Below are 11,402 nucleotides of genomic sequence, written 5' to 3' on the forward strand. Positions count from 1 at the left end.
TTTGCCTTGGCAAGCATCTTTGAAGCATGCTTTCTCTTCTTATTAAAGAACAGAAATAAAGTATTAGGTCATCTCTTCTGAACACACATCCCAGACAGGATTAAATGAGAATGGTTACATTAATGAACTTACGCTAAGGAAAGATGGAAAGAAGGCCGGAAGCATGACAGATGATGCATAAATGAAAGTAAAAGAGAGATGGAAATGGGATTAGTTACTGCAGATGGTCATACAGGCTATGTCTATTGAGCCAAGTTGATAAAGCATTCTCAAATCTAGTAGGATTCAAGTCCTGGTTTCAGTCAGTAATAAGTCCATGTCAGTCTTTCTTACACAACCTATCTCTAACTAGTAGCAAGCCACAGAAGTGATGAAATTGAAGCACATTCCTGGTCAAAGTAAGAGAATAAAAAGACTACTCTTTATAGTGAACACATTAAATAATTTTCTATAAAATTACAGTACAATCAAATGAGTATTACCTAAAGCTACGATTATAAGTACTGCTGTTCTATATCAATAAAACTGGTTATTTTTGTAACTATTTACTACAATATATTACATCCTTTGTCAACAATATTTAGTTACTCCGGTCAATTTTAACTTGAACCGTCTTTTGGATGAGGGGATTTAATTTTCCATTCATTGATTGAGTGCCTACAATAAGATTTTAACAAGTTTTGTTATCTTGGGGTACTGACAGTATTGTATACAAAAATAAGCAACCTGTTTATATATGAATGAAAAATTAACCCATAGCAGTAAGAAAAATTAACCCATAAGAGTAAGATTCTTTGAGAAAGCCTATAGTTGGTAGATACAGTCTATCACATAGCTGTCTAAAACCCACATAGTATAAGTGGGTCTCAGGAACAGCCATGACATATTGACCTTAAATTACATATTTGACCTATTGTCTGTGTATGATTATTCCTACTCTTAATAGTAAAGTGATGTCTAAATGCCAGTACACATTTTTTTTTTGAGTTGGGATACTGAGTGCTAAAGGAGAATGATAGCTACAAACAATCATATTCTTTTTTTTTTTAAAGGAAAATGGTGAGTCAGAGAATTAGTGAACAGAACCTACAGAGACTTGTCTGCTCTGCGAATTGTTGACCCTAAAGCCGAAGACACAACTTTTGTGTTGAACTTTGGAAGCCTTTAGTAACTTTAAAAATGAATTTGAGACTTGTTTTTGACACTATCTTTGTACTGCAGAGAATAGACGAGGCAAGTTATTACATGGTGGTCACCTGAGAAGCTCAAGCCCTGGCCTCTCCCTGAGTACTTTGATCATTTCCCAAGAAAACGTATGGATCGATTCAACTTGGCCTCTCTCCTAGCCAGGCCTTATATTCCTGACTAATAGGATCCAATCCAGTTTAAAAGACAATGTGGAATCTTCAAGAATTGATTAAACTAGACTTGAATGCTTCTTTCATGTAGATGTCGAGTCAGAGACCAGGTATTTTACATGCCTGTACCTTAGTTGCTACGTCTTAAAACAAAACCAAATAAAACAGACAACAACAACAAAAACTTATAGAAAATAGATTCTTTTTCCACTTAGATAAATGGTGAAACACAGCCTGGGACAGTTCAGGATAACTAGTGTGCAATAGGTTTATATTAATAAATACTACATACGTTCAATGAAATAAAAGCAAATACACTATTTTCTATTTGCATTACTTACAATTTATAAACAAACCTAGATTTCAATGCCCAAACCAAAAAAAACTTAGCTGTTCTTCTTCATTAAGTATGAAGGCCACAGTATTCCTCTTTTTGCACTCTAAAAGATCAAATCCAGGACTTGTACATTCCAGTAACTGACTAGCACTGTCAGCCCTTAGCTCATTTTTAGACAGGATGGTGCTCTGTATCCAAGGCTGACCTCAAACTCTCCATCTTTCTGCTCCAGCCTTCCAAGTGCCGGAGTCTTCAGGGCATAACACCAGATCCAGGGGACACTAATTTCTCAATATGAACTTTAAGGTTTGCACTCATGTGTGCACACATATGTTCATTCTTTTACTCAATCATTTCTGTATAAATATAGTCAGCTCTTGTGTATCTATTCACTTACCAGCTCCACATAGTAAATGTGTGTCTTATGTGAGATGGCTTAGCAGCTCTGTTTTAGTTCCCTCATCTGTAAAATACTAGGTTATTTTGAGTCCTTCCCAGAATAAGTGCTCAGAAAGCTTCCTGGATTGACTCAACCTGATTAAGTATATATTGTCAAATAATATTTCAAGATATATTACAGTTTATTGCAATTTTGCATGTATGCCAGGTATCTCTTAATAAGGTGGTTGTTGGGGGGTCTTTCTCAGTTTATCTTCAAGATTATTTGTATGGAAATTTTTTCACAGCAAACTAATCATAGTAGTATTTCCCTTTTTCTATCTCCTTACCTTCTTCTAGTCCCTTGGCATTCCCTGATCCATTGAAAAGTGACCTACGTTCGCTGCTTCTAAACCTCTATGATTTTAGAATTATGTTTGCCCTTCCTGTCAATTATAGTATCCAAAGCACCAGGGAATATCAGAGCCACTCATTCATAATCACATAATATAATAACAAGCTTTCCAACTCAGTCACTTCTCTACTCCATGATGCTATGTCATTGGCCTCAGGCAAACACTCCTTGTAAAGCGAACAGATGGATTCTCAACTATTTTCTTGTTATGCAAAGACTTCTTGATGTATGCCTTAGAGTTTTCTATGCTTCACTTGTCATTGTGCATTTTAGTATATTTTTTTCAGTCCTATATTAAAAAAGCAACAGGACCTACTTTACTAGTATTTCTGGAAGTGGACTGGAGACATTGTTTTGGCTATTATTACTATTTTGTTATTGTTATTTTGCTGTTATCATCATCACCATCATCATCATCATCAGTGAATGTGTCTTATGTTTGTGTGTAGGCATTTGGGCCCAAGATGATTGTAATTCTAGGTGTGGGTATATGCTCTTGTCTTTCTTAAATGTCTGCTCCATTCCCAAGTGTTACTTTCACTCTGTGGATCTTAGGGATTGGCACATACCCTGCATTAATCCTAGATCTTAAAAGACTGTTTTGGATGTGGCTTGGCACTTAACAGTTGCTTCTGAGTCCCTGCCAGTTATAGGCACTGCGGGTCCTGGGTAGAATGTGTTTTCAGATATTGGGAACTGATGTGAAAGAATGGAATTGGGATCTGAGGCGGGGCACAGCAAGGGTCCTCAAGAGTGTGTAAAGAATGATGCTCTGTCAAGTCCATAGGAAGTAGTGGCAGAGAGGGAAGGCAGGCTTCTGCAGGTGGTCTGCAACAGGGCTTAGGATTAGACTGGGAACTGGAAGTAGAGAACATGAAGGACATTGAAATCATCTACCTGATTCTCTGATGGCCTCAGCCAGCCTAGGGGGGTTGAAGAAGAGAATATCTCTAGGTATTGGTGGCTAATAAAAAGAGATGGGCTAAGAGAGGAAAGCAATAAGAGATCCCAAGGAATGGGGTCAGAGAGGTAGTCCTCTGGGAAAGAGGTGCAAAGCATGTGATCTACTTCGAAGCTGGGGATAAGAATGTGATCTGGAATTGTAAGATAGTGGGGAGAGTAAAAGATTGCCATCCTGAATCCCTGGACAGAGTGACAAGGGAGTTTCCATGGAGTGTCTCCATGTGTTGGCAGCTGAGACAAAATTATAAATACATTTTCATATATAATATTAAAGTTTAGCATGAATTTTAAGTAATATTTTTATATTTCTATCATTTTTAATGATCTGGCTATACTGGCTAGTTTTGTGTCAAATTGACACAGCTGGAGTTATCACAGAGAAAGGAGCTTCAGTTGAGGAAATGCCTCCATGAGATCCAACTGTAAGGCATTTTCTTAATTAGTGATCAAGGGGGAAAGGCCCCTTGTGGGTGGAACCATCTCTGGACTGGTAATCTTGGTTCTATAAGAGAGCAGGCTGAGCAAGCCAGGGGAAGCAAACCAGCAAAGAACATTCCTCCATGGCCTCTGCATCAGCTCTTGCTTCCTGACCTGCTCGAGTTCCAGTCCTGACTTTCTTTGGTGATGAACAGTAGTATGGAATTGTAAACCGAATAAATCTTTTCCTCCCCAACTTGCTTTTTGGACATGATGTTTGTGCACGAATAGAAACCCTGACTAAGACACTGGCTATATATTTAACAATTACTTTCATTAAAATGGTGTATCAAATATAATATTGGTCCAATAAGCAGTCAAAGTTTCCTTCCTCTTTGTATCTTCTTAAGAGATTATTTAGACTCTGTTCATTTCAAAGTGCATCATTAATATGTCAATTTACAGGAAAATATTTTCAACTACAATCATTAGAATTGTCCTGTCTGCCCTCCATTGGCCCCTGGATGTTCTACTCACCATTTTCCTCCACAAGGGATTACTCTTGGACCACTTCCTATTTAGGCTCTGGTTTTGGGATCACAGATGCAGAAAGAGGACCAGTAGCACAGACAGCCATGTTTCTGGCTCCATCATTCTAGTGTATACTTTGGGTCTTCTGTTTGTCATAATTAGGCTAACATCTGCAGGCAGAGTGCTCTGCCCTATGAGCTGGCTCCTCCTGAGGTTAAAGCATATGCAGTGCTCTTATCCTTCAGATCAGAGGGTTAGAACAGGTTGTCTTGCTCTTTACTGCTTGATTCACCTCCTTGGAATACACACTCTGGCTTTGCTGTATCCTGCCCTGAGCTTCAGCATTGTGATAGGCCCTTCATTAAATTCTTCTCAAATGAAAAAATTGAAATGGAACTTATGACTTCTGCCTGGGACTAATTGATGGGTAACTAGAAATTGCAACTCTTTACCTCAATACAAGTCAACCATATAGGTATTTAATATGTATTTGAAAAGTCAAAACCATTTACTTGTTATTAATATCACATTAAAATGAAAAATAAAACTATTGAATGTGTCCAGTAACTCCATGCCCTGTTACCTCTTAACATTGCACCTACAATTTCTGTATTTTTCTGTTTTAAAAGTCAAATCTCTGGTTTACATGGAAGTTATTGAAGCAAGTTGTACCCACTATATGTGCCTTTTTTTTTCTCCTGAAATATAAAAGCTTCAGGGAGAAAAAAATAGACATTTCTTCACACTATTCTGGTTGTTTTGATAGTCCTCTCAAATGCTGTGGTTCTCATACATGCTCAGCAAAGTCCTTTTACATATGCTAGACCTCTCTGTCCTTTAATATAAATGACATAAGGGATCAGAATGGGGTTCCTTGAGTATGTGATATGGACTAAAGGGGAGGACAGGAGATTTCTAGAATCAATAAAGTGACAGGAACTAAGCCACCTTTAGGTAAGTTGTTTTAAGATAGCAAGGTCAAAATCAAGCTTGGTTTTGATGATCTATATTGGTGGGTGCCCAGAGACAAATGTAGAATAGAAAAAAAGAATGGTGGTCATAATGGTACTGTATACTTCTAGTGGGTCTTAGTTTGTGCAGCAATATTAAAATGAAATGATTGTTCTTATTCTCCCTATTTATTTGAAGAAATTTTCAAATTTTCATTAAATGAAAGGTAAATTCAACAGTACAGATAGAAGGCAATACCTTCGTGATGAAAGACAAATGCATGGTAAAATTATCTCTTACAGGGCACTCAAAGTATGAGACAGAACACTGTTATTTTCTGTTCTAACACTCAAGTGTTTATTGTAGCTGGGTAACTGTATCAAATTTAATTATACCAGGAATCACCAAGACACAGTGCTAAGTTCATTCTCTCTCTCTCTCTCTCTCTCTCTCTCTCTCTCTCTCTCATAAACACACACACACATACACACACACACACACACACACACACACACACACACACATACACACACACACACACACACACACACACACACACACACACACACACACACAGACCTAGGAACAGCATTGGTCCAGAATTTATAAGATTGAATCTATTTCTGATTTTAGTTATTTTGCATATACCATATTTCAAGGTAGAAGATTAAAGGATAATTTTAAAAGCAGTAGGAAAAAACTACAACTCATGAAAGCTAATAATTTTGAAAATTTATCTATCAATGTTGACCAAATCATGCAATATTTACTCCAGATATCATGTGGAATTTCAGTGGGTTTAACAATGTAAATTTTTGAATTATTCAGAGACATATGTCTCTTATCTGTGTCTCTCTAAACTGATATACAAAATTTTATGCAAATAACAAAATAAAAGGAAGATATTTCCTTGCTCTCTCCTTGTTAGTACATTAAAAAGCATGAAATGTACTCACTGATAAGTGGATATTAACCCAGAAACTTAGTATAGCGAGATATAAGGTACAAGATGCAAAACACATGAAACTGAAGAAGAACGAAGACCAAAGTGTGGAAACTTTGCTCCTTCTTAGAATTGGAAACAATCACCCATATAAGGAGTTACAGAGACAAAGTTTGGAGCTGAGATGAAAGGATGGACCATCTAGAGACTGCCATATCCAGGGATCCATCCCATAATTAGCCTCCAAAAGATGACACCATTGCATACACTAGCAAGCCTTTGTTGCAAGGACCGTGATATAGCTGTCCCTTGTGAGACTATGCCGGGGCCTAGCAAACACAGAAGTGGATGCTTACAGTCAACTATTGGATGGATCACAGAGCCCCCAATGGAGGAGCTAGAGAAAGTATCCAAGGAGCTGAAGAGATCTGCAACCCTATTGGTGGAACAACATTATGAACTAACCAGTACCCCAGAGCTCTTGACTCTAGCTGCATATGTATCAAAAGATGGCCTAGTCGGCCATCACTGGAAAGAGAGGCCCATTGGTCAGGCAAACTTTATATGTCCCAGTACAGGGGAACTCCAGGGCCAAAAAATGGGAATGGGTGGGTAGGGGAGTGGGGGGGGGGGGCTTTTGGGATAGCATTGGAAATGTAATTGAGGAAAATACGTAATAAAAAAAATTTTTTTTAAAAAAGCAACATCTGGACTAACTTCTCTGATATTCCGTTGTTGGGTATCTTCTTATTGTTAAGGACCAGTCTTTGAAGAGTAATCTGTAACTTTGTATCTTCAAAATACTTGGGCCATAAATTTATCTAACTTATATTTTAAATATTAGCATATTAGGTGTTTTTTTTTTGACTGAGATTTTTTGTGAAATAGTCTAATAGGGAAATTTGAATAGCAGTAATAATTTTTAATTTATTTCACATGGATATCCTAAGGAAAAAGCACTATAATCTCTCTTTTTCTACTCTCCTGAATATCAAGTTTAGCATTCATGTTTAAATAGAGCTACCCACAGTTTGTTTGAGTTTTACAAAGTTCACACTTTGTAAATGAATGCCACAGGGGAATTTTCACACCTGAAATCCTCCTGATTTGAGTTTTATGGAAACCAGTTATAATGCAAAAACAAAATAATGTGACTTTTTGCTCCTTAAAAGAAATAGCATATAAAATAATTTTAACATATATACTATGTGAAGTAATCCTTAACTCCATATACCCCACCTTTACATATACATATATATATATATACATACATACATAGATATATATATGAATAGAGAGAGAAAGAGAGAGAAAGAGAGAGCAATAACATTGAGAATCCTTGGTGTTAATAGAATAAGCAGTCTCATAAATATGAAGATTGGGGATCTGAAACAATAAAATATCCAGGATAGCAAAAAGCATTCTCAACAGTAAAGAACTTTTGGGAGAAATCAATACCTCTGACTTCAAGCTGTACTGCAAGAGCAGTAGTGATCAAAACCGCATGGTATTGGTAGAAAGACAGATACATAGATCAGCAGAATAGAACTGAAGAGCCAGAAATAAACCCACACACCTATGGTCACTTGATTTTTGACAAAGAAACCAAAACTATACAGTGGAAAGAGGACAGCATTTTCAACAAATGGTGCTGGTCTAACTGGCAGTCTGCATGTAGAAGAATGCAAATTAATCCATTTTTATCTCCTTGTACAAAGCTCAAATCCAAGTGGATCAAGGACCTCCACATAATACCAGATATGATGAATCTATTAGAAGACAAAGTGGAAAGAGCCTTGAAAACATCAGCACAAGGGAAAATTTCCTGAACAGAACACCAATGGCTCAAGCTCTAAGATCAACAATTGACAAATGGGACCTCATGAAACTGAAAAGCTTGTGTAAGTTAAAGGACACTGTCAATAGGACAAAACAGAAACCTAAGGATTGGGAAAAGATCTTTACCAACCCTACATCTGATAAAGGGTTGATAGCCAAACTATACAAAGAACTCAAGAAGTTAGACTCCAGGAAAACCAATAACCCAATTTTAAAAATGGAGTACAGAGCTAAAGAAAGAATTCTCAACTGAGGAATCTTGAAAGGCTGAGAACGACCTAAAGAAATGTTCAACATCCTTAGTCAAAAGAGAAATGCAAGGACCCTTAGATTCTACCTTACGCCACTCAGGATGACTAAGATTTAAAAACAAAAAACAAAAACAAAAAAACCAAAAAAAACAAACAACAAAAAACAAAAAACAAAACAAAAACCATCAGGTGACAGCAGATGCTGGCAAGGATGTTGAGAAAGAGGAACACTCCTCCATTGCTTGTGGGACTGCAATCTGATACAACCACTTTGGAAATCAATCTGGTGGTTCCTCAGAAAATTGGAAATAGCTGTACCTGAAGACCCAGCTCTGCCAGTCCTGGATATATAACCAAAAGATGCTCCAAAATATAACAAGGACATGTGCTTCACTATGTTCATAGAAGCCTTATTTATAATAGTCAGAAGCCTGGTACAATCCTATGGAGGTTTGATGCCCCAGAGAAGAGGGATGCTGGAGGAGAGCGGCAGAAGTGAGTGGGTGAGTAGGGGAGCACCCTCTTGGATGAATAGGGGAGGGGGACTGGAGGAAATTTTTTGTGGAGAGGAGACCAGGAAGAGAGATAACACTTGAAATGTAACAAATAAAATAACTTTAAAAACACCATTTTACTGAAAGTAAATGGATTTATTTGTGAATTTCTTAACTCAAAATGTGCAGTAATCATTACCAATAGTCTTAAGAATTGTGAGCTCTTCTCCTAAAGATATTCATATCAATTCTAACAATGGTTCCCATCACAAATATGAAGAAATAACTTTAAGATAAGAAATAACTTGTTCTCTATGTTGACAGGCTTAGGGGAATGTTTCAGTATTGATGTTGCTGGCTAATTGCTAACTAGGAATTCACCACTAGCTCAAAAACTTCAGATGCTTGTGGACTTGACACTAATCTAAAAATGGTCACAATGACTGAACTCTGGTTCAAGACATTCCCATGTCTATCACTTCATACTCATGTTTTATGATAGAATATGGATTCACTCTACATAAATATGAAGGCTCTCTATGGTTACTTGTCTTTCAGAAGTAATATGTATAGATAAATAATTATATTAATGTATCTTTTAGGTTTGATTTCTTATAAGTAATGTTAATTCTCAATAAACAATGTGTTTATTCTTGAAACAAATATTTTACAAAACATAAAATCTATTTAGGTGGAAAAAAATATATATGTGTGTGTATATGTGTGTGTGTGTGTGTGTGTGTGTGTGTGTGTGTGTATCAAGGCTTTAAAATACAGTATGAACCATTTAAAGGTATATGAAAATTGTATTTGAAATTTAGAACTTTTTACAGTGGTCATATTAAAAATGTAAAGTGTTCAGGAGGAGAAGATGGAGCATAGGGAAGGGATGATTTTTTGGGAGGAGGTACTGGGAGAGAGAGACAATGTTTGAGAGCTAAATAATAGATAGATAGATAGATAGATAGATAGATAGATAGATAGATAGATACATAGATAGATAGATAGATAGATACATAGATAGATAGATAGATAGATAGATAGATAGATAGATAGATAGATAATAAATAAATTTAAATTAAAAATATATATTGTGTTACCCAAATATAGTATCTTATACTAACAATTTCAGTATTCAATAAGCAGAGGCAGGAGAACTGCATGTTCAAAGCTAGCCTAGGCTACATAGCAAGTCTTCATCTCAAAAGAGAAAGTGATTTTTATTTTCTCATTTTTCTTATTTATTATTGGAGTTAATTTACCAATTTACATAATGAAAAGGGACCATAAAGTTCACCCTGATTGTCTTGGGAAAACTGCTATCAGATGATGTTCTGAAATTTCCCAAAGCATCTAAATATGGACTTATTCTAACAACAAAAAAAGAGTGCAAAAAAAAAGACAAATGATATGTTCATATTTTTATTTGTCCAGTTGAAGAACCGGATTATAAAGCATTTTTGTAATAGCCAGATTTTTGTAATAGCCAGCCTTATTTATAATAGCCAGAAGCTGGAAAGAACCCAGATGCCCCTCAACAGAGGAATGGATACAGAAAATGTGGTACATCTACACAGTGGAGTACTACTCAGCTATTAAAAAGAATGAATTTATGAAATTCCTAGCCAAATGAATGGACCTGGAGGGCATCATCCTGAGTGAGGTAACACATTCACAAAGGAACTCACACAATATGTACTCACTGATAAGTGGATATTAGCCCAAAACCTAGGATACCCAAAATATAAGATACAATTTCCTAAACACATGAAACTCAAGAAAAATGAAGACTGAAGTGTGGACACTATGCCCCTCCTTAGAAGTGGGAACAAAACACCCTTGGAAGGAGTTACAGAGACAAAGTTTGGAGCTGAGATGAAAGGATGGACCATGTGGAGACTGCCATATCCAGGGATCCATCCCATAATCAGCATCCAAACGCTGACACCATTGCATACACTAGCAAGATTTTATCGAAAGGACCCAGATGTAGCTGTCTCTTGTGAGACTATGCTGGGGCCTAGCAAACACAGAAGTAGATGCTCACAGTCAGCTAATGGATGGATCACAGGGCTCCCAATGGAGGAGCTAGAGAAAGTACCCAAGGAGCTAAAGGGATCTGCAACCCTATAGGTGGAACAACATTATGAACTAACCAGTATCCCGGAGCTCTTGACTCTAGCTGCATATGTATCAAAAGATGGCCTAGTCGTCCATCACTGGAAAGAGAGGCCCATTGGACACGCAAACTGTATATGCCCCAGTACAGGGGAACGCCAGGGCCAAAAAGGGGGAGTGGGCGGGTAGGGGAGTGGGGGTGGGGAGTATGGGGGACTTTTGGTATAGCATTGGAAATGTAAATGAGCTAAATACCTAATAAAAAATGGAAAAAAAATAAAAAATAAACTGTTATTCTGTAATAAAAAAAAATAAAGCATTTTTGTTTCTACAGGGGCAGGGTGTTCTTTTTTCGTCCCAACTATAACCTGGTTTCCTGTCTTTTAGGGTTCTTCCATACATACCAA

Source organism: Mus musculus, chromosome 8 (assembly GCF_000001635.26).
Source record: "Mus musculus strain C57BL/6J chromosome 8, GRCm38.p6 C57BL/6J".
In the NCBI taxonomy this organism is placed as follows: Eukaryota; Metazoa; Chordata; class Mammalia; order Rodentia; family Muridae; genus Mus; species Mus musculus.